General features: G+C 40.2%; 1 long non-coding RNA gene across 4 annotated transcripts in view; it reads right to left on the reverse strand.

Annotated features, from left to right (window-relative positions):
- Positions 1-1,918: 1,918 nt before the first annotated feature.
- Positions 1,919-23,753, reverse strand: part of LOC115278040 — a 35,898-nt gene continuing 14,063 nt past the window's right edge. For 3 of the 4 annotated variants that reach the window (XR_003902658.1, XR_003902657.1, XR_003902656.1), the window contains 2 exons: positions 19,730-19,798; positions 16,348-16,595 (listed from right to left, as the gene is read on the reverse strand). This is a non-coding gene — a long non-coding RNA (uncharacterized LOC115278040). Of the gene's footprint in view, positions 2,144-2,241; positions 2,356-16,347; positions 16,596-19,729; positions 19,799-23,753 lie in introns of those variants that run through there. The other variant, XR_003902659.1, reaches the window with a different exon arrangement.

Genomic DNA, 23,753 nt, shown 5'->3' on the forward strand with positions numbered 1-23,753 from the left:
ATGAAGATAAAATAATATTTAGAACTATGCAATGGTCCCTGGTAATAAATAATAGACATTAGGCATTTTATAAAATAATTTGACAAGAAACATAATTTCATTAATTTATGGAAAAAATAGACAGCAATGGCTGAAACTCTAAATATATTGGATTAGAATGACTTCCATTTGAAATTTTGACCACTGGGGCCTCTCAGTGGTTCACATTTAAGTGTCCAACTTTGGCTCAAGTCATGATTTCATGGTTCGTGAGTTTGAACCTTTTGTGGGGCTCTGAGCTGACAGTGAGGAGCATGTTTGGGCTTCTCTCTTTCTATGCCCCTTCCCTTACTTGTGTTCCTTCTCAAAATAAATAAATAAAGTTTAAAAAATGTTGACTTTTGAGCACCGATAGCACAAAAGAGTAAAATCACTTATTTTTCTAGAAAGGCTCTGATCCTATGCAAGCCAACATGACAATAGTTGCTAATATGTGCAAAGTTTTGTCCCATGTGTTTTGCCTGCATTCATACATTCATTGTTATCCCAGCCCCCACCCCGTCCCACATTGAGCTTTGTGTTTCCAGTTTTACAGGTGAGACAACTGAGGCAGAGAAAGGAATGCAAAGTTATGCAAGTCAGAAAGGTAAGAGTTTGATCAGTGGAAGTCTTACTCCAGCATTCTATTCAAACCCTACTCCACACGAATATGAAAACTGCTCACAGCATTTAACTTGAACAATAACAAAAGAAGGTAATTCACACTGGAATTGTATAGAGACCATTCTCCCAGGTTTGCCTTGCTGAAGAGTAATCCAACCTCTGATAGAAAGAGATTGGAGATGAATAGACAACCATTAGTGTATAATGTAATAATAGGTCTCACGTTGATGAATACTCATGTACATTCACTCAAAATCTCACGTACTTGAAGATTGGACAGAAGACTAGCAAACTCGGTAAGGGTGCATTCCACAGGACAGACTTACTCCTTCTCAATTCACTCTCCTGTTATCAATACAGAGTCTGAAGTCCAAACATCCTCCCTTGGCCTCATGGCTCCATAGATCCTTAGAGAGAATTCCTGAGACTTAGTGGACCACACCTGACAATCACAATCTGGATGCCAGGGTCTGAAGGGATGGGTGAAACCAGGAAACAAAGCTCCCTTTGGGAATAATATTTGACCAGTCCTAGTCCTATCAGGGCCTGCCAAACAACAATGTCTTAGAAAATCACAAAAAGCATTACATTACTACCACAAATGATAACAATGTTATGGAACTCTGGTATAAATATAAAACATTTTGATCATTTTCTTTCAAAAACCATCTCCTAGAAAATAACTATTCTATAATTTGTGCTATGGTACATTTGATTTAAAAAATTCAACGTGGTACCCAGGATGTACTTATTTATCCATTCTCCTATTGATTGGCATTTGGATAGATTTCAGCTGCATGTTCTTATAGTCTTTTGATGAGTCATGATATATGCCTTTTAATATTCTGCATTTTTACACAATGGAATACTCTACAGCACTGAGAATAAGTCAACCCTAACTGTGTGCAAGGAAGTGGATGAATCTCACAAAAACAATGTCAAGTGGAAAATGTCAGACACAAAAGAGTGTGCACTGTATGCATCAGTTCATATAGAGTTGAAACACAGGAGAGATGAGTAGAGTTAGAAGCCAAGACTTGGAGGGCGATGAAGAGCCCTCATGTTTAGGTGGAACCACATGAAGCAGGAGACCTGAGGACGAGGTCAGATGAAAGTGGCAATTCAGTCTCTGGGCTTTCTGAGAACAAGTGCTCACCAAAGCAGACTCCCTGTTTGCAGATCTGCCTTCCATCTGGCTTTCTCTGTATCACAAACCTGACTTCCTTTTTACACATCAAGGATTGATGGTTAGTTTTCACACAAGTTTATAGCTAAGGAAAATTTTTATTTGATATTACTAAAGTAGCTCCCAACATGACTCAAACCTGAAATTCTACCAATCCTGATATTACAAATGATCTTTCCTTTGGTTTATGATGTTATGTCCTACTAATGAAAAATCCTCTTGGAGTAGTAACAAATTACAGCCTCTCAAGGACACAGGTCATTCTTCTTCTTTTTTGTGAGCCCAATGTTTTGTATGTGCCTTATATCAGTTTTGCTGAAAAAAAAAAGAGTAAAAAAGCAATTATTTGTTGGATGTGAGAGAGTTCCTCAATCATTACATGCTGACATGGATGAAGTCTTCAATATTCTTACCTCAGAGGTATTTTCTATCAGAGACACAACAGAGAGAAGACATGGCGGTGACTGGATCACAAAGATGGGATGTCACGTAAGCCGGGGAGCTTAGATAAATGATGGAGATGAAGCCTAAACATATGAAAATATAATGTGTTTTCCATACAACGTTGCCAAGGAATAGCCTAGACCTTAATACATCCCAAATCACAGTAAAACAAAATATTTAGTAGTTGGTCCAAGAGACAAGGAAATCTATAATTATTGTACCACCTCAGACTCATTCATTTATGAATCTATTCATTTATTTAACAAATAACTGGTCCATTGGCATTGTTACCAAGCACTTTGTGGGTCGTAATGGATCCAAGAATGAAAATAAGATGGTTATGGTTTATGTACTCCCAAAGCTTAAATATCTAGGGTAAGGGAATCCGAGGAATTATACAAATAAAAATAAAACTTCGGCAGTGGTAAATGCTAAGAAGCAAAGGAATCAGAGCTTATGAGAATATGTAACAGAACATTTAATCCAATCTAGGGAATTTCAAGCACTCATCACTGAGATACAACAATTTTCAAGATTTTTCCAAGTTTGTTTCATCTCTTTTTTAAACATTGTATTTGTTGAAACACTTCCAGTGTCATTTACATTATTTACTGCATATCTTTAAAAAATATGCTGCTTAGGGGCACCTGGATGTCTCAGTCTGTTAAGCATCTGACTCCTGGTTTCTGCTCAGGTCATGATCTCATGGTTTGTGAGTAGGAACCCCACATCAGGCTCCGCAGTGACACTGCTGAACCTGCTTGGAATTCTGTCTCTCCCTCTCTCTGTTCTCCCCCCTCTTGTGCACATGCTCTCTTTCACTTCTCTATCTCAAAATAAATAAATAAACATTAAAAAATTAAAAATATGCTTCATCCATGTCTACTATAAATGACACACCTAATGTAATAAGGCCTTATAAAAGTATCATTCTTAATATAAGAATATATGCAAATCTAATACCAAATTAACAATAAGTGTTCAGTTTAAAAACTGTCTTTTTAGAATGTGTTTCTTTGAATGAGGGTTCAAAGTCCACACCTGACTGTTGCTGCTGCTGGGTCTCTCCAATCTCATTCATTTGCTAGAAGTTCACTCTCCCACCCATGACTTTTTCTTTTCTTTCATTTCTTTTTTTTTTTTTCCTTTCATGCCACTGATGTGCTGCTTAAAGTGCATTGTTTATAAAGTAGCTCACATTCTTGATTTATCAGCTTTGTTTCTTGGAATCATCTAACTTGTTCTCTTACTTACATTTTACTTATAACTCAACGTAGCTTTCAAGAATTCATAAGGTTCACCATTTTGGCAAGAATATTTTAAAGGTGATGTGATATACTTCATTTCCAATCAAACCAGAATGCAATATCAGTGTCCATGCTTAGTGATCTCAGGTTGTTTTGTGAGTTCGAGGAGGGACAGGCTGATCCCTTCCCTGTAAAGCCCAGTATCAACTTTCCACTTAATTTTTGGGATGGACTCTACATGACTGAAGTTTTATTAAGCATTGAAAAATGGTCGATTCCCATTTTATCATCCCTGTCACACCTAATAGGCAGAATTCTTCTGTAAAATTCTTTTTCAAATAAACTATATCTATTTGGATATGATAAAACATAGTGTATACAGAAAAGATTTAATTATACCCTTGATCAGTCTAATTTTTAGAGGAAGATGAAATATGCTTATTTCAACGGTCCCCCAAAGGCTCTTATTGCCACCGCCTTGCTGGATTTCTCTCCGTGTCGGTCTTATCAAAGTGCCAATATGGGTTTGGATTATGTGATACATTTCAACAAATTGCATGATTCTCTTTTGATATTTAGGTCTCACAGTCTTAGCCCATGGGGACCTCATCATGTTGGCTTCCTCATCCTTTGTCTTTGTTGTCCTTTGGCCCTGCCACTTGCGTGTTTCCTACACCACACTTGGGCTCAGCCCCTTCTCTGAGCATCTTTAGCTCTTTCCAATGTGGAATGGTATTTAGAAACCATCTTCTATTTTTTTTTTCTTTCTGCTCACCAGACAGGCGTCTCTACCCTGACCAGAGAGTCAACTTTATTTATTGAAAAAGCATATGGGGTACAAAACAGGGGTCACAATTGCCTTAGACAATGATTTCTGATGACAAATTCTTTGGCATGTAAACTTTTCCCAGAACATAGATTGGTGGAAGACTCATGCATCATCTTTACCAATAGAGATTGAAGTAGGTGACTAGATGTTTGTCACTTGGGAAAGGAAGGGATCTTTAGCACTCAAATACATGGCAAAGTTTTTAGCAAAGGCAAAAGTTAGGTCTTTGTGAGCAGGGGTCAATAACCTGTTTTCCGAGGGGAAGAAAAACAGGTTTTCTCAGGAAATGTAACATTTGCTCCTATAATCACAAAAGAAGAAACTCCTATAACAAGTAACCATCTTCTGATTGTGAAGGTGCTTATTACTCTTCCATTGGCACTGTGTCTAGGTTATTCTGGAGACAGACTTAAGATAAGCAAAATTTAGAAATTCAAATAGATAAGGGAACCTGGGTGGCTCAGTTGGTTAAGTGTCTGGCTTCAGCTCAGGTCATACATGATCTCACAGTTCGTGGATTCAAGCCCCACGTCGGGCTCTGTGCTGACAGCTCAGAACCTGGAGCCTGTGTCTCCCTCTCTCTGACTCTCTCCATCTCTCAAAAATAAATAAAACACACACACACACAAAAAAAAATGGTGATTTAACTAATCTACTTCCAGTTCAAGTTAAGCACTATCAGCACAACAAGATGAGATCTATTCAGTAATATTTCTCTTCATTAGCCTCTCCATTGTCTTTCCTTCTATGACCTATAGGTAATAGTTTTTATTAGTTTTTTATTTGTTTTTAGAGTGTTTTTTCCTTGTTTTTAATGTTTATTTAATTTTATTTTGAGAGAGAGAACCAGCAAGGGAACGGCAGAGAAAGAGGGAGAGAGAGAATCCTAAGCAGGCTCCACACTGTCAGTGTGGAACCAGATTCACGGCTTGTTACGAATCATGTGATCATCACCTGAGTCAAAACCAATTGAGCCCCCACCCAGGTACCCCTATATTTCATTCTGTAAGTATAAACAAATTCAGATATCTATTTTCCCACCTGTTTACTATACAAAGTGTAACATTTTATATACACATATAATTTTGCAAACCGAAGTGTTGAAAGGAGTAAGACAAATATAACCTAACTAAAGGAAACTGTTTCCTAAGACAATGAAGAGAGGTAGCAATAATTGAAAAGATTCGAGGCATGCTCCATGATACTGGGGAAGGATTCAGAGGGATTGCCTTTGAAGTTATTGAATAAGTTTCTCATAATGTGGTGACACTAAGTACAGGACCGCAGCTGGCACTTGGCTCAGGACATCCTGATCCATGTTTACGTCTACTTGTCTGGGATGAAAACGCACACAGTCACTTATAAAAAACCTCTGTCTGCCTCTTAATCACTGGTAGGACTTGCTTGACCTAGTTCCATGAATAGACCAAGCTCTTTGGAACAGAGGCTACATATGGAAGAGCTGTGAGATTATGTCCATATATATGCATACACGGATATATGTATGTATGTGTATATGTGAAGCTATGTTAAACCAATATTGTAAATTTACTTATATATTACATACAACAATTAGGATAACCCAATAATTAAAACTTTTTCTCCATCAACAGTTGAAAAATGGCACAAAGATAGGTTTTAGGAGCAATAATCTAGAGGTTCTGCTGACTGTGGGTGTGAGGAGGCAAATTGAGTATTTTTTTTATCCTAATACAAGTATCAGTTGATGGAGATATAGGTGCATGTCTGGAATGGCTGCAAAGAACCTTTTTGCTTCAGGGACAAGGAAGGTCTCAATTTAGAGAGAGGGACAGAGAACTTTGACTGTTGAGCCCTACTGAGCTGCTCTCCCAACCTGAGTTACTCTTAGAGTTGATTGGGCAGAGGCTTGTGACTAAGTGCTAAATATATAAAGTAGATGTGACAGCGCTGGGCCTTCCTTTTCAAATTCGAGACCAGCTTGTCATCCCTTTGACATTCAGACTCCTGGCTGCTATTTTCCAGCAAATTTTGAAATAATTTTTTATATGAGTTAGAAAATATCCTTCCAAAATCATCACCCTATCCTTCCTAAAGGATGGTAAAAATTTGTCTGATAATCAATAAGGTTTCTGGCTATAATTCTTAAGTTGGAAAAACAATTTTTGCTTTCTTTACCTTTTCTCAAGCTTATTTTTTAAAGGCTGATTCCAATTACTGTCTGCCCAACACTAGTTTAATACCAGCCTCTTTTTGTGTTTGATTACTTTTTATTAAAGTTTCCGTTCCCCATGTTTAAATGGTATGCAATGTAAAAAGAAATGGTAATGTTGCAAAGTGCACGGCACACTGTCAGCCCTATTTGGCAGTTTATAGTTACCTATAAAATTATGTAAGAAAATCATCAACTATCTCACCAAAGTTAAGCATTTGTGATAATATTGTGGTGTATCAGAGATGAACATGCATGAGATAATTAAGGAGATCATTTCAACCCGGGTATTGTAATAGGGAGTGTAGTATCTCAACAAAGGGGGGGAAGATGGGGTACCATAAAACAAGGGAATTGTTGGGGAGCGTGGAGAGGAGTCTTATGTCAGAATTTCATTGGAGGATGTGTGGTCCTTTGTTTTAGCCGTTTTACTGAATAAGAAAGAAAGAGGGATTTTTAAAAAAATGTTTATTTATTTAATATGAGAGAGAGAGAGAGAGATAAGAGAGAGTAAGCCAGGGAGGGGCAAAGAGAGAGTGGGATGGGGGATTTCCTTTATTTTTAATTAATTAATATTCATTTAATTTTTAAGAGAGAGAAGGAGAGAAAGTGAGGGAGGGGCAGGGAGAGATGAAGACACAGAATTTGAAGCAGGCTCCAGGCTCTGAGCTGTCAGCACAGAGCCCGACGTGGGTCTAGAACTCACAAACTGTGAGATCATGACCTGAGCCAAAATCCGACACTTAACTGACTGAGCCACCCAGGTACCCCAAGGGGGATTTCTTAACCATCACTGTTTTCTGGGAGCACAATGCACAAAGTTCAACATCCTCTGTCTCTGTTTTTGTTTAAGGTGCCTCCCTGAACAACATACAACATGTCAGAGACATCCTGAGTGGCAAAAAGAATGTAAGAAATAGTCTTTCTCGAGGGCTCTTGTGGGGGGACAGACGTGAACCCTCTGTTGAGAAGTGATAATAACAGGCAGTGTTTCCTAGTCCTGGAGATCAGATATTTAGATAAAAGAGAGATTTCTAAAATGAAAGGCAGAAATAGTCTTTAAAAGGTTGTATTAAAGGGAAGAACCAGGAGTTGAAGTGTGAAAGAAACCAGTCCAGTACCTCCCAAGAGGTTGGGGTAGAAAAGTGGTTTTCAGCAGCGTTTGGGTTTTGTTGCAGCTCTGAAACTCCTGGGGATGGTGTCCACCGTCTTGCTCTCCACGTAAGTCAGTCACTAGTTACCTGCTGGCAAATCATTACAGTTGGAAACCTCTGAACCAGGTTCCAGTTTTCTAAGAAGGTTCTGTAAGTGTTTGTTTCAAAAGGTAACTCTAGTTCCTTAAATTGTGTAGCTGCATCTAATGGTCACCATCCTCAAATTTTACATTCCAGGAAAAACCTTGCTGGCCTAACCAATGTTACCAATTATGTTCTTATAATAATGACATGCAAATCACTATATCATATAGTGTGAAACTTTACAAATAATATTGTTATACAAATAAATACTCAATATTGTTATACAAATAAATACTCAAAAATGTTTCAGAATTCTGAGAATGGGGCAGGAAGACATATATAAAAATTTCATAAATTATTTACAAAAGCAGAGGGTATTCAATTGTTTGAGTTATAGACAACTTTGAAAAATATGATCGCTTATATAACCATAAAAATAGAAATTCAAAACATCAAGAATACGATGCAAACAAACTTCACAATCATCCCTTATCAGTTCATTTAATCCTAAGTAACTAAGTCTTGTTCCACTCAATGTTGGGCACCATGAATCTGTGCTTCTCCACCAGAGTTTTGGAATCCCTGACTCAGCCAACTGGTAAGATCTCAAAGTTTTATAAGTGAGAAGTCAGGGAAAGTTTACTACTCTGAGGCACAATAATATTAAAAACAGAGGAACTAAAAATTTATTCTAGAAAAATTCTGGAAGGTTTTTCACTGCTGAGGGTCACCAGGAAGGAATTCTTTGGATTGAAAACTAATACATGGAGAGGGGAGAAAGAGAAACATGCAAGATTTATTCTCTTTGAACATTTAGAAACAAATAGAACTCTAACGTACATTTTATTATTTTTATTCTTTAATTATATTTTTAATGTTTATTTATTTTTGAGAGAGAGGGAGAGACTGAGCGTGAGTGGGGAAGGGACAGAGAGAGAGAGGGAGACATAGAATCTGAAGCAGGCTCCAGGTTCCAAGCTGTCAGCACAGAGCCCAAAGTGTGGCTTGAATTCACCAACCATGAGATCATGACATGAGCCAAAGTTAGAAGCTTAACTGACTGAGCCACCCAGCGTGAACTGGACCTTACATTTCAGAAGACAATTCGGTAGAATACTCAGCCTTTGAGAAGGGGCCTAAATCTCCTTTCTTTGTGGACGTAGTATTAGAATGTATCACTTGTTACATTGTAAAAATTCATGAGCCATCATGAAATAAGTACATTTGCTCTAATGGTCATCCTTCACAGATTATCACCAAAAGAAAAATAAGACAAAACAAAAAAGTGCTTAATGTACGCATCCTGCAATACAAACGTGTATTTCAATAACTAATATAAAAATTACAATTCATTCTATAGCATCTAATCTACATTTTAAAAGATTTTTGGTCACTTCCCTGAGTTGTTAACTGACAGACATCTGTTTTAGATTTATAGTCAAAATAGTCAGACTCAGCCAATATACATGCATTATGCTTATAGTAAGAGATACTCTTACAATATATAGCTATGGTAAATTGGAGTCACTATTAACACAAACTTGTTTCAAATCCAGAGTAGATATATTTTTCCAAAAGAAATTACATTAGCTTGATAAATGCATATTTTAGCCATCAAGAAAAATTAGCCAACTCTACAAAAAAGAATGAATTTAATCACATATGGTTAACTATGTGGCAATTTGTCAAAGTCTCAAAAATTACTTTATGTTCAACCTCATATTTAATCAGCAATTTTTAAAATTTTATTTTCAATTGACAACCTAGAATTTTACATAGGCTACATTTATTTTAGTTTTTAATAGTAAAGTTTATTTTTTCTTTAATAATAAATAAAACAGTTTATTTCATCCCCTCAGACAACCACCAAAAAACTGTTTTCTTTTTTTTTTTTAATGTTTTACTTATTTTAGAGACAGAGACAGAGCATGAGTGGGAAGGAGAGAGAGAGAGGGAGACACAGAATTGGAAGCAGGTTCCAGGCTCTGAGGTGTCAGCACAGAGACCAACGGGGGGATTGAACACACGAACATGAGATCATGACCTGAGCTGAAGTCAACGCTTAACCAACTGAGCCACACAGGTGCTGCATGTTTTCAGTATTTACAAGCCTTTTTATTGTTTTTCAGGTCCCACATATAAGAGATTGTGAGGTTTTATGCATCTGTATTTGTCTGATTTATTCTTTAATACCCTGGAGGTCAATCCATGTGATCACAAATGGCAAGATTTCATTCTTTTTGATGGCTGAGTAATATTCCATTTCATAAATATACCACGTCTTTTCTATCCATTTATTCCCCAATGGACACGTAGGTGGTTTCTATATCTTGGCTATTGTGAATAATGCTGCAATGCCCATGGGGATGCGGGTATATTTTCTGGTGGGTTATTCTGTTTGTTTGTATCTGTTCCAAGTCTTTTCATCAGCATCCTCTAGTTTGCAGAGTACAGGTCTTTCATCACATTTAAAGTTATTCCCAGGGGTTTTGTCCTTTGGATGCAATTGTAAATTGAACTGTTTTTTTTTTATTTCTTTTTCTGATTTTTTTATTACAGTGTAGAGAAACACAACAGTCTTTTGTCTATTGATTTTTATCCTGCAACTTTGCTGAATTTGCATATTCTCAGTTTTTTTAGGAGTTTTTATTATTTTTATACATTAAATTACATCATCTGAAAATATTTTGTGACATCTTTCTTTCCAGTTTGGATGGCTTTTATTTCTAATCTGCCTAATGGATGTGGCTAGGACTTCCAATAAATACGTTGAATAAAAATTATGAAAACAGGATTCTTTGTCTTGCTTCTGACCTTAGGGGAAAGGCTTTCAGTTTCCCAACATTGAATATGATGTTAGCTGTTAGCTTGTCATGAATAGACTTTATTATGTGAAGTGTGGTTTCTCTTTACTCACTTTGTCGAGAATTTTTATCATAAATGGATGTCAAATTTTGTCAAATGCTTTTTCTGCCTCTATTGAGATGATCATATGATTTTTATTTTGCATCTTATTAACGTGGTGTATCCTACTGACTGATTGTAGATGTGAATCTTGTATCTCTGGAATAAATCCCACTTGATTATGGTGTATGTTCCTTTTAATGTGTTGTTGAATTAAGTTTGCTAATATTTTGTTGAGGATTTTACATCTGTGTTAATCAGAAATATTGGCCTGAAATTTTCCTTTTCTTGTGGCATTCTTGTCCAGTTTTGGCATCAGGGTAATGCTGGCTGGCCTCATAAAATAAGTTTGGAAGAATTCCCTTCTTATCTATTTTTTGGAAGAGTTTAAGAAAGATTAATATTAATATTTTTGGGTGGAATTCACCCAAGAAGCTGTCTGATCCTGGACTTTTGTTGGGAAAGGGTTGATGACTGACTCAGTAACCTCATTAGGAGTCAGTCTATTCAGATGTTCTTTGTATTTGTGCCCTTTCTCTTTTTTGCGTGATGAGTCTAATTAAAGGTTTGTCAATTTTATCTTGTCAAAAAAAATCTTAGTTTATATTAACTTCTCTATTGTCCTTTTAGTCTCTGTTTTATTTATTTTGGCACTAATCTTTATTTCCTTCCTTCTGATAACTTTAGGTGTCATTTGCTATTTTTTTTTTCTAGTTCCTTGAAACTGTAAACTTAGGTGGTCTGTTTGAGTCTTAACATTTTTGAGTGGGCATTTATCACTATGAATTTCCTCCTTAGAACTGCTTTTTCAAATGGCAACCTAAAATTTCACACAGACTACAGTTTAATGCCAATCATTTGATTACTGTGGATATGGTATATAAATAGTATACATTTTCAAAATAAATCTTTGGCTCCTTCAGGTCAGACATGCCATTCTCAAACTACCAAACTCAGTGGACTAAGTCTCCATGTTCCACATAATTCATTTTCTAGTGAAGTCTTAATCCACACACACACACACACACACACACACACACACACACACGTTTATCTGGGTATTCTAATGCATTCAGTCAAAGAACAAACCTCGTACCTCAGAATTAATAGCATAACCTATTAAGTTCTAGCAATTGTCCTCCTGTTTAGATACTGTGTTAATATATTAATAGATATCACAAAAAATTTTTAAATATATTATTTGTTTTCACTTTAAGATTTATTTTATTTTAATTGATTTGTTATTTATGCTAAAATTCATGAATAACTTTTAAAATATTTATTTTGAGAGGGAGAGGGAGAGAGAGTACGCATGGGCATTGGAGATACAGAGGGAGAGGAGAGAGAGAATGCCAATCAGGCTTTGTGCTGTCAGTGTGGATCCCAACAGGAAGCTCGATCCCACAAACTGTGAGATCATGACCTGAGCCAAGATCAAGAGCCAGATGCTCAGTCGATTGAGCGGGGCAGGAACCCCAAATTCATAAATAACTTTTAAATGTATCCTGTCATTTGTTTAAACAGTTGCCACTCATGTCTGAAGGTAAGGGGCATCCTTTTCCAGTAAAACCCTTTTGTAATTGACTCAGGTAACATTCCTGAATTGACAGTCCATGGTGTGGCCAACTGTGAGTTGTTACCAGGGCTGTAAAAAATTATGAAATAGGAAAAACATGATCCTGGAGGCCCTTTGTAAATCTCTTTGACAGAAAGTAACAGAAGAAATAGTATCACACAAAGAGATTTCAAAATACTCCATTGGCAAGGGGGATATATTGTCTCAGAAGACATTTGTAATATAAATTGCATATACCACAAGACACTGAAAAGGAAGACAATAATATAAATTTGAAAGGCAACATTGTATAAAGAATATCTGATGCTTCACTTCTGGACTCAATAAGCTTGGATCTATAAGGCTTCTAAAGGATTGGATGGGCAGTGGCTTGAGGAAAACATGTAAATGAATGTGTCCCTAGGGCCCACGGCAGTGATACTGTTCAAATGGGTGATTTTCTGCCTTCTGAACAAGCTAAATATCTGCCTAGAGACATACTGTCTCCACTCTGCCATTTCATCTCCTTTTGTGCTCACCCATTTAAAAACACCGTCTTCCCGACCACACTGCTATTGTGTGTTAGGCTATTGTGAAGAGGCGTAGCTTCTACAAGGGTCTGCATCAGTGGGACATATAAAACCGGAAATGAGATAGGGGGATAAACGTTCAACTGGAATATATAAGTACAAAGTCTCTGTGGCCAATAAAAACCTAAACTATGTTGCTGAATAGTAACCATGGGCCAGCTAAGGGAAAGGCACTTGTGGTGCAAACAGCATCTTCCAAGTCAACGACCTAATTATGGAGTTGCTGTAAGTTGAGAAACACCAGGTGAGGCCCTGAACGCACAAAGAGAGCAAAGGAAGAGCCTTGGCAAAGGAGGGGGTTGAATTATGGGTTGAAGTATGTCCCCCCACCCACATTCATAGGTAGGGGTCCTCATCTTTTGCACCTCAGAGGGTGACCATATTTGGAACTAGGTAGGGACTTTGTAGATGTAATTAGTCAGTGTAGGTCAGGCTGGAGTAGGCTGGGTCCTGATCCAATGTGACTGTCCTTATGGAAAGGAGAGAGCTGAACATGGGAACACGCAGAAGGAGAAGATTCTAGCATGAAGGCAGAGACTGGGATGGGGGAGCAGGCGCTAAGCAAGGTGAAAGATTGTTGGCGAAGCACCAGGAGCCAGAACTGAGTGACTGCAGACTTTCCCTCTGAAGGAATTCCAGCGGACTCCTTGAGTGCGACTTGAGTTTCATGAAAGCAGGGAAATAATACTTGTTATTTAAGCCACCCTGTCTGGGATACTTTGTTGAGTCAGCCCTAGCAAACACGTACAGAGTTTGACATTTATTCTGGGGGAGAGTTAGATGGGGAAACCCATACAAGAAACACAAAGCAAGAATACAAGTCACGAGAAAAGAATAGCAGAGTCAAGTAAGGTTTAAAAGTTTCAGGGTGGGGGGGTAGGTGGGCATTGCAGACCAGAAAAATCTCCACTGAAAAGGGTAACATTGAAATGAAACCTTAAGGCAATTGACAGAATTGGGGCAGGTGAGGCAGGGATGTGTGTAGTGCGGAGCGCAGGGTTTTGACTACACGAAGACCTCAAGCACGGAAAAATATTTTTAAAAATTCACATCTCAGTCAAGGAAGGCAAGTCCCCAAAGGGAAACTGGGGCCATTCTGCAAAGGTCTTTGAATGTCAGGATGAGGAGTTTACCTTTAATCTGGCGACAGAAGACCTTTGATGTTCTCTGAATATGCACATGGGCAGAAACCCAGAAACGAGTGTATGGGAGCATGTGTTCACTCACACAGACACACGTGGATAAATAAGCTGATTCTTTAACTCAGACTTACTACCAATGGACGTGTTTCAGTAAGCAAGACTTTACCTTCCAATGGGGAGAAATACACAAAAATAGGTTCATGGATATTTGATGTAATTCAGAATGATACTGGGAAAGGCCAGCCAGGGTGGGGAGAGCTAAGGGGCTCCTACTTCATTCAGCCTGCAAAGCTGCAAGCGGGCCTGGGATGAACCTCAGGGGAGGGAGGCAGTCACACAGCAGAGATGTTTGGTGAACTTATGTGTCCCCAAGGAATGGTGGTAAGAGTGTCAGTGTGGTGGGCTGCAGAGGGGAAGGTCAGCGACAGGAGAGACCCTCCCTTCCCGGAAAACAGCCGTGAACAAGGTAAAACCGTTCCAAAGACGAACTGACATACAGAAGGGAGTAGCATCTTTGTACACCAGCTAGTGACGAGGGCTGCCAGGTATTGGAAAGACACTCCAGAAGTCAGTGTACCCACATTCACTCAGGAAATGGACCAAGTCTCCATCCAGCTTAAAGGAGTGATGGGGTGTGAATGAGGAAGGGCAAATTAGAGCCTCTCCTATTAAATTGATCCATCACATAAATATTAAAGAAACACTGCTTTTTAAAGCTTCTCTTCGTTTTACTTATTTTTTAATTTATTAATGCTTATTTATTTGTATTGGGAGAGAGAGAGCATGCATGAAAATGCGGAAGGGGTAGAGGGAGAGGGAGACAGAGAGAATCCTAAGCAGGCTCCGAGCTATCAGTGCAGAGCCCCACGTAGGGCTCTATCTCAGGAACCGTGAGCTCATGACCTGAAACCAAGATCAAGAGTCGGATGCTTAGCCAACTGAGCCACCCAGACACCCCAGCTCGTCTTAGTTTTAAGTAGAAACTAAGGAAGATGGTTTTCTGGGACAGTTTTCTCAGGCAAAGTGCCTGGCTGGGCGTCCTAAGCAACAGAAGCCTAGTGTCCCTCAGTTCTAGAAGCTGGAAGCCTGAGACTGAGGGGTCAGCGGGGCGAGTTCCTTCTGAGGCCACTCTCCTTCACTCACAGATGGCTGTCATCTCCCGGTGTCCTTCCTCACCTGGTCTTGCCCCTGCGCCTGTGACTCGATCAACAATTCTTAGGGGTCACCAGTCATATTAGAGTAGAGCCCACCCACGTGACCTCGCTTCACCTTAATCACCTCTTTAAAGATCCTCTCTCCAAACACATACGGAGTTGTGTTCTAGAACACCGGGAGTTAGGACATCTACACGTGAGTTCGTGAGGGACACAATCCAGTCCATCACATTTCCTATGAAAATGCATCAATGTTCTAATAGTTAAAACAGGTCGGTCATCCTCTCTTTTAGACTTGTGCTTGGGCACAGAACCTTCTCTCTCTCCTTCCTGCTGCTTCCGGTCAGGCCCACATCCGGGCTCCAGGTGCGCATGAGCAAAACCTGTTTGTAATTCTTGTCCTGTGGCCCAGACATCCTCACAAGGCATGGGGGCGAGGGTCCTGTCCTTCCTTCAGACATGCAGGCTTTTCTGCCTCACTTCTTGCTCGCTGACAGAGCCTTAGTAAGGGATTTAGAGACGTGCAAGACCCACAGGAAGGAGACCTGCAAGGGTAGGTCCATGAGACTCTACCTGCAGCCTCACACCTGGTGCATCACCCGCCTCGGGCAAGGAGGGGCTGCTGGGAGAGGGCTCACAAGGGCGCGGCGGTGCGCCGGGTCCCCAAAGTGAGGGCAGAGAGAAGGAAAATTAGAATAGGAGGACAGGGACCGCTGGTTCTTTATTCTCCCTGCATTCAATTCTTCAGAAACCTGAGGTTAAAATGGAGATTTATATCATGTTTCGAAAGCTATGAGGGAAAAGAAAAGATACTTATGAAGGGTTTCTCTTTCCAAGATTTGCTTACAAGGAACAAAGCAGCGGCCTGATGAAAAGTATTGTGGGGACTCTTATTAGAAATTCACCAAGAATAATTCCAAGATATGTTTACAGTCATATAAGTCTCAGACAGCGAGAGAGAAAGAGAAAATTATAGATACACAGATGGCTCATTTTGGCAAAAATAGTCCGATAAGAGGTTGCAAGCCTATTGAAAGAGTTCGGGGACTATGCCTTCAAATATGTCTGTACTAAATGCTATTGTCAGTCGCCAAGCAGGTATTGATTAGACCATGGTAGTCACGGCTAGAGAAAAAGCTTGCAGTATGTTGAATGTTCCCAGTAAATGGGACAGCCTGATGAGGGACCAGGGAGTGCAAAAACTCGACCGAAAAGGCGCTCAAAATCCATTGCCAGCTCAGATTTTTCAATTTACACATGGACAGAGCCCCTTATAGGCACGGATGTGGCTATATCTCGTTTCAGTGACACAGGTGCGTGGAATGCTACAGGATAGAGAGGGATTCGAGCAGATGTCAGAAAGGACGGGACCTTGCATTTGGTGGGATGGTCTAGAAGCAAGGAGAGAGACAGCCCTTAGACTCTTCTTGTTTTGTTCTGGCTGGAGTAACAAAGCAGCAGGCACTTCGGATCCTGCAGGAGAAAGGAAACACCTGTTAATCTTCCTCCTTAGAAAAGATGCTCATTATCTCTTGAATGAGAAATGCAAACATGTGCATTTACCAGGGTGGGGGGTGGTGGGGGGCTGACTCCCTGGCTTCTAATCCCAGAAATCCAGCAGCGTTTGCATTAGCTTGCCAGGACTTCCACCACAAAGTCCTCCAGCCTGGGGGTGGGGGACTTACACAGAAATCTGTTCTGACTCAGGCTGGAGGCTGGGAGGCTGAAATCAAGGGGTGAGCTCAGGGCTGAGAAGGAGAAATCTGTTCTGAGCCTCACTCTTTGGTTTACGGAGGATCATCTTCAGGTCCACGTGGCATTCTCCCTGTATAAGTGCCCGCATCCGTATTTCCCATTTTTATAAAGATACCCATCATATTGGTTTAAGGCCTAATATCGCATTAACCACCTCATTTTAACTGGGTCACCTCTGCAAGGACTCTGCTTCCAACTCAGGTCACATTCCAGGGGTTAGGATTTCGATCTGTGAATTCGGGGTGGGGGTAACAATTCAATCCATATCAGGGACACATAATGTGTGTTTCACAGAACAAAGGCCATTTCCTCATCATTGGAATCTACCCGTTTCTGCTCATCACTCTTGACTCCCTGTGTGATGGCTGCGGTAAGCCCTCCCACCAGCCACGCTGTGTTGAGGCCACAGAGCCCTGCCAAGTTCTCACTGAGTTCCCAGACAGTGCTCCTGCCTAACTGCCTGAGCTGACGCATCCCCCAGGCCGGGGAGGTCTGCGGCTACCTGCTTCTCAAGCAGTTAATTTCTCCTATGATTAAATAGTAAATCACTTGTGCCCATCACAAAATAGACCCAAAGCAGCACTGCTCTTTGATTTGGATATCTCAGAGACGTTAGATGTTAGACTCATGTAGGAGGTCAAGGACTTGAGCTAAAGGAAGGAAGGACTTAGTACATTCAGAATCAACACTTCTGACATATGCCATGAGTGCCTCAGCTGTGCCCAAATATGTCTGTAATTTGGGGCACATGGAGGTCCATTTACAGGTGACTCCCAGCTCCCAAAGGAAAAGGAACAGATTAATAAATGAGAAATTATATGTTAGTATGTAATACATTAACATCTAGAATATATAACATATATAAGAAATTATATATTCTATAAATGAATATTTTAGTATGTAATTAACCTGTTTTGCATTAACGGATAAGAAAATACGTAGAATTGGCAATAGTGGCTTTTGAGGACTATTGTGATGAAATGGTACAATGTTGGTTAAAATAGTGGCCAACTAAGGTATGAAGATTCTACTGGGTTGGAACTCCTATGTGGTTCAGTCAGTTGAGCATCTGACTCTTTATGTTGGCTCAGGTCATGATTCCAGGGTTGTGGGATCAAGCCCCACATCAGGCTCTGTGCTGAGTGTGGAGCCTGCTTAAGATTTTTCTTACTTTTTCCTTTCTCTCTCTGCTCTTGTCCCCCCTCTCTCACTCTATCTCTCTAAAAAATAATTTTAATAAAGATTATACTAGATCAAAAATAATATAGGAGAAAAAAGTAGAAGACAACATCCCTATTCTGTTTAAAGACGTCTTACGAATATTCAAAGTTTTCACATCAGGGAAGACTCTCAAGGACCTAGTGGGAAAAGTCATAAGGACCTAGGGAGAAAAGTGACAGGGGGCATCATTCCAGAAGGGACTGGAACCACACAACCTACAGGAGCCCACAGGCAGACCTCTTCTGTGCCACGGCAGCATCCAATGGCATTCTGGGCCACTGTTCCATGAGGTAGACAAGAATGTAACCCTGAGAAGCACAGATGGAGAGCTGGGTTGCGAGCTGTGTCTTTGAGGACATTTTTCCTTTTGGTGGTGACTCATGTCAAGGGGAAACACTGTAAGTTAGGAAACTCTGAGCTAGTGCAGAAGAGTTCTTGTTCCCCCCGACACATAACAGGGATTTGACGTAGCCCCAGATATATACCCAATGTCTTCAAGAGACCACTTAGAAAACACTCCCTAAGTTGCTATTACATTTGACTCTTCTTCCTTGTCTGTATGAAATGGCATCATTGACATATAGTAAAAAACATTACAAGAGTTAGAAACATGCATTAATAAAAGCATATTATTTCATGTTTCAAGCTATTTGTTGTTTGATCTCTATGCATTTTTTTATGAGAAATGGAAAGAAATTGGGTTCAATTTCCAGACTTGCTTGACATTGTTAACAGAAGGTCAGTAATTAACTTATGCATTGCATTAAAAAGAAATCATGGAGGTGTCTACCAAGAGGGGAAGGTGAGAGAGGAGTGTGCAGATTCATTAAACAGGAGAATGACTGCATTTCTGCACCGTGCTCAAATGACACTTTGCAGCACAAGAAAAGATGTATACGTGGAGAAGTGGGCAAAGCAATCATATTTTGCTTGACTATGAATTAATTTCAATTAGAAACTTCTTTTAAGAGAGGAAGAAGGCGACGTTAATTTTCCGTGAAAGATAGGGTGAAGTATTTAGATATGACAAGGGCCTAATTACATAAAAAACAGGATAAATATTCCCCTAGAAGTTTTCTCTAATCTGCCCAATTCCTTTCTTCCACAGCAGGCTTAGGTCTAAAGGAATACCATTTTAGCCTTTTATTACAATGACATGCATGTCTTTCCTCCATATCTGGCTAGAACAGTATAGGACCGATTAACTGTGTGTTCCATAAAACACATACACTTCACCTTAAAAAACTAGCTACTCAGGTCAATAGGCAGATAGATAAGGAGTTTGTGTTATGCAAGATCGATATACTTTAAAAAGCGATCTATTAGAGTATTGTTTACATTATTGAAGAATGTAACCTTATTGGTCCTAATTTTATTGGAAATAATGAAGAAATTATGGAAGTCATTTGATAAAAATGAGTAGGGGAATAAAGCTGTGGTTTAGTAAGAGCAGGAGAATCATCTGTGGGTCTTGTTAAAAAGCAGACAGTGATTCAACAGGTCTGGGATGAACTTTGTATCTGCGAGTCGGGTAGGTCCCCATGAGGTGACGCCAAGCCAGGGGGCCTTGAATCACACTTTGAGGAAGAGTAAGTACATCCTTGTAGACCACTGATTCTCAAAAATTGTACCTTTTGAAAAATACTGTCTCCTGGTCCCCATCTTCAAGATCATTGTTGTACTTGGTACAGGATGCAAGCCTGGAATCAAAATATGAGAAGGACACTGTGATTCTGTGTGTAGAGAAGTCAGATTATTTCTCAGAGAAAGTGAGTTCCAGAGGCTATATTTTCCTATTGACAGTTGGGTCATTACTTTTTTTTTTTTTTTTGCACATTCAAATAATTATTTAATGTCTTTTCTCTGTTTGGGGTTTCCCATTGAAATCTATTAAGTAAACTATAATTAAAATTTTGATTTTATCAGTTTATTTCCTTTGATGATGCACTGGAAAACATTTGGGATTAGGAGTGTTAGCTGGTCAGGGCACCTGGGTGGCTAGGTCAGTCAAGCATTTGACTCTTGACTGGCTCAAGTCATGATCTCACGGTTTGTGGGTTTGAGCCCCATGTTGGGGTTGGCACTGATTGTGCAGAGCCTGCATCAGATTCTCTGTCTCCCTCTCTCTCTGCCCCTTCCCTCCTCACATGCGCTCTCTCTCTCAAAAATAAACATGAAACATTATTTAAAAAAAAGAATTCCAGCTTGTAAAATATTTTAAAGAGCATATCTGGAAATCAAGCACTCACACAGGTGACTGGAGAAAGGATTTGAGAGAAGAATGGCAGCTTCAAGGAGAAGAAAAGAAACGGTATAATTTCCATTATCAAAAGTCCATTATTCTGAACCAGGCAAGAGCAGAAAAATAATAAAATACAAATGCTTGGATTAGCATTTTAAGGGAATCTTTGAAAGCTTTGAATGATTCGAGAATGTCCAGTGACTGTTTCACATATCGATCTGCAGTATACTGGCTATTTAGTCATTTAGACAGTGACTCCTTTGCTAGGAAAAAAAAATCACTTATTGAATTAAAACCTGAAAAATGCAGAGGTCTGAGTAAAAATCCTGATGACCTTAGTGTTTTTTTTCCAGTGCTAATGGCCCCATGCCATTGAAGAGATATTTTATTATTTATAGATATTGGAGACTTAAATTAAAAAAGGTTTTACACCATCTAAATACAAATTGTAACGTATGTCACAAGGAGAAGGAAAATGTAAATAACTAAAGGAAAAATGAGGCAGGGGTAAGAAACAGAACAAATGTATCGAGATTTTCCTTGTCATATGAAATATGTAGCAGTTACTCCCATTTAATTCTCTCGGTAAGTCTGGAAGGTAGGCTTTATTATGCTGGTTTTATAGGTGATCAAACCACTTATGTGACCTTCTGGTGGCAGTAAGTGACACTGCTCTTTTGGCTCTGCATATATATATGCAGGGGCGAAATATATAAAGGTGTGTGTGCTAGTTAGGGTTCAACCAGAGAAGAATCAGCAGAATTGCATATAAATAACAGGGGCACCTGGGTGGCTCAGTCGGTTAAGCGTCCAACTTGGGCTCAGGGAATGAAATCACAGTCTGTGGCTTCGAGCCCCGCGTCGGGCTCTGTGCTGACAGCTCAGAGCCTGTAGCCTGCTTCAGATTCTGTGTCTCCCTCTCTCTCTCTGCCCTTCCCCCTGCTCACACTCTCTCTGTCTCTCAAAAATAAGTAAACATTTAAAAAAAAAAAGGGAAAAAGAGATTCACTGCAAGAAATCCATTTTTGTGATTACGAGGCTGGATAGGTGCGTTCAAAATCCCCAAGGCAAGATGGTTGGGAAGTAAGACTGAAAAGTCTGTTGGCAGGAGCTGCAGATACCGCCTATAGTCAGTAATTCTTCTGGGAAAACTCAGTTCCCCTATTAAGATCTTCCAACTGACTGAATGACTCCCGCCCAAATTATTTAGAATAATCTTCCATATATAAAGTCAGCCAAGTGATTATGTGTTTTTATTAGATCTACAAATACCTTTACAGCAACACCTAGATTACTGTTGAATTGACTGGGAGCCTGGAGCCTGGATAAATTGACACATGAAACTGACCATCACAGTGTCCTTGAATGTTGGGGTGAGGGTGTGAGGGTCAGGGCAGGGGCTGACAGGGGTGAAAAGGAGCTTCCGTCAAACGAGAAATACGAAGGGGTAGAAAAAAGAGAAAAGTTTTAAAAACTCAGAAATGGTTGGTAAACAATGAAAATATTATTTGAATAGGGTAAACAGAAGCAAAGTGGAAGTATGAGGGACACAGAGAAGAGAGTCCTTCTCTCCAGACCCAGAGACAGGCAATGATCTTTACAACCTGCCCCACCAGTTGGATCCCAGAATGTATCTGAAGGTAGGTCTTTATACATTGAAATGAATAATGCATGGAATGTGAAATAAAGTCTAAAAGCCTTCATTTTGGGGAAAGGGTGTGTGGTACTAGTTTCATGAGTCCACCTATTGGTCTAAAGGATGCCCAGAAGGCTGGTAAAACATTGTTTCCAGTGCGTCTTTGAAGAGGGTGTTTCTGGAAGAGATTAGCATGTGATTCAGCAAGCTGAGGAAAGAAAATCCACCCTCACCACTGTGGGTGGGCACCATCCAATCTGTTGGGGGTACAAATGGAATGGAAAGGCCACGGAGGAGCAAATTCTCTCCCTTCTTGAACTGGGATATCCATCTTTTCCTTTCTCATGATTGAAACTTCTTCAGATCCCGTAACCTACACCAGTGGCCTTCTGGTTCCCAGAACTTTAAAGCTGGACTACCTTCTACCACCAGCTTTTCTGATTCTCCAGGTTTCTGAAGGAAAATCATGTCAAATCTCAGCTTCTCATGTGGGCCAATTTCTAGGAATCCTCTCTTACACATATCTTTTAAGTCCTATGGGCTCTGTTTCTCTGAAGAACCCTCACTGAAAGGTGGTGCATCAGAAAGGGGTGAATTGTTAATTATTATTAACAATTATTATTATTGTTAATTAATTGTCCTGTCTCTATGGTGCCAACCAAAGGAATCAGTTGCAGTCAGCCAGCAGCCTGTCTCCCAAAGAATCACTAGGACACAAAGTGACAAGTTTAGCAAGTTTATAACCCAGAACTATCATGGTGTCCCTCATGTACGTGAGGACATCTTCAGGGGTAATGCCTGGGGACAGCTTCAGGCTCATTGCTTACAGAGGAGAGTAAACAGGGAGGAGGGGGCAGCAGGGTTGGCCGAGCACAGTGCTTCCTCCTCTGAATTCCTTTGCTCCAGCGGGAGACCCTCTCCTCTGCTTGGAGGCCCATGCTTACCATTTAGTACTCTGGATTCTTCTGCTCTGTTCAAACTTCCCACCCGCGTGGGAGAATCCTACCTCTGGCAGAGTCCCCAGGGGTAACCATTACACTAGGGAGCCCCACAGGAAGCCTTGTACGCAAACTCTCACCTCCTAGAGTCTCGCACTGCTTGACTCTGGTCCTTCTCTCTACCACCTCTCACACCACGAACCGACTTTTGTCTGCCTACAGAAAGCTTTCATTTATGAAACCTCAACCTCTAATGAACTACACTTTGTCACCTGGCCTTACCATTAGCTTACATCCAAATCCCCGTGGTATTTTCTATTATGTCTTGTGGTGTTCCTCTACCTTGGTTGGCCCCTCTTTCTTCACCTCCCTTCCACTGGAATCCCATTTCAGCCCCACGCCCTCTTACCCCATCCTAACTCCCTTTTGCTGGAGGCTTTCACAGACACCTGCCTCACACACCCTGTAGCTCAGGATCAAGTTTATCAGCTTTCTCCCCTCTTTCAATCATTTTAGTGCCTATATTTACATTCCCAAATGGTCAAGGGATCATAGCATTAAAGAAAAGAAACTCATATAACCAATAATTAATTAAATTTACCTAATTTATTACAGTGGGAAGTCTGGGTTACTGTGCAAGGGGAGAGAAAAATGCCAGCACAGGAATGCTGCCATCACCAGGCTCTGGGGCAACTCAGCAAACTCCCAGCCAACAGCCAAGGCCACGCCCTCTCTGAGCAGCCCCTCCCACCCCCAGTGCAGGTCACACTCCTCGGTGTGGCCACGCCCCCTCAAGGCCACGCCCCCTGCCCTGGAGGGACCTGAGCTCCTTAAATCCC

The sequence above is a fragment of the Suricata suricatta genome, chromosome 14 (genome assembly GCF_006229205.1).
Source record: "Suricata suricatta isolate VVHF042 chromosome 14, meerkat_22Aug2017_6uvM2_HiC, whole genome shotgun sequence".
Classification (NCBI taxonomy): domain Eukaryota; kingdom Metazoa; phylum Chordata; class Mammalia; order Carnivora; family Herpestidae; genus Suricata; species Suricata suricatta.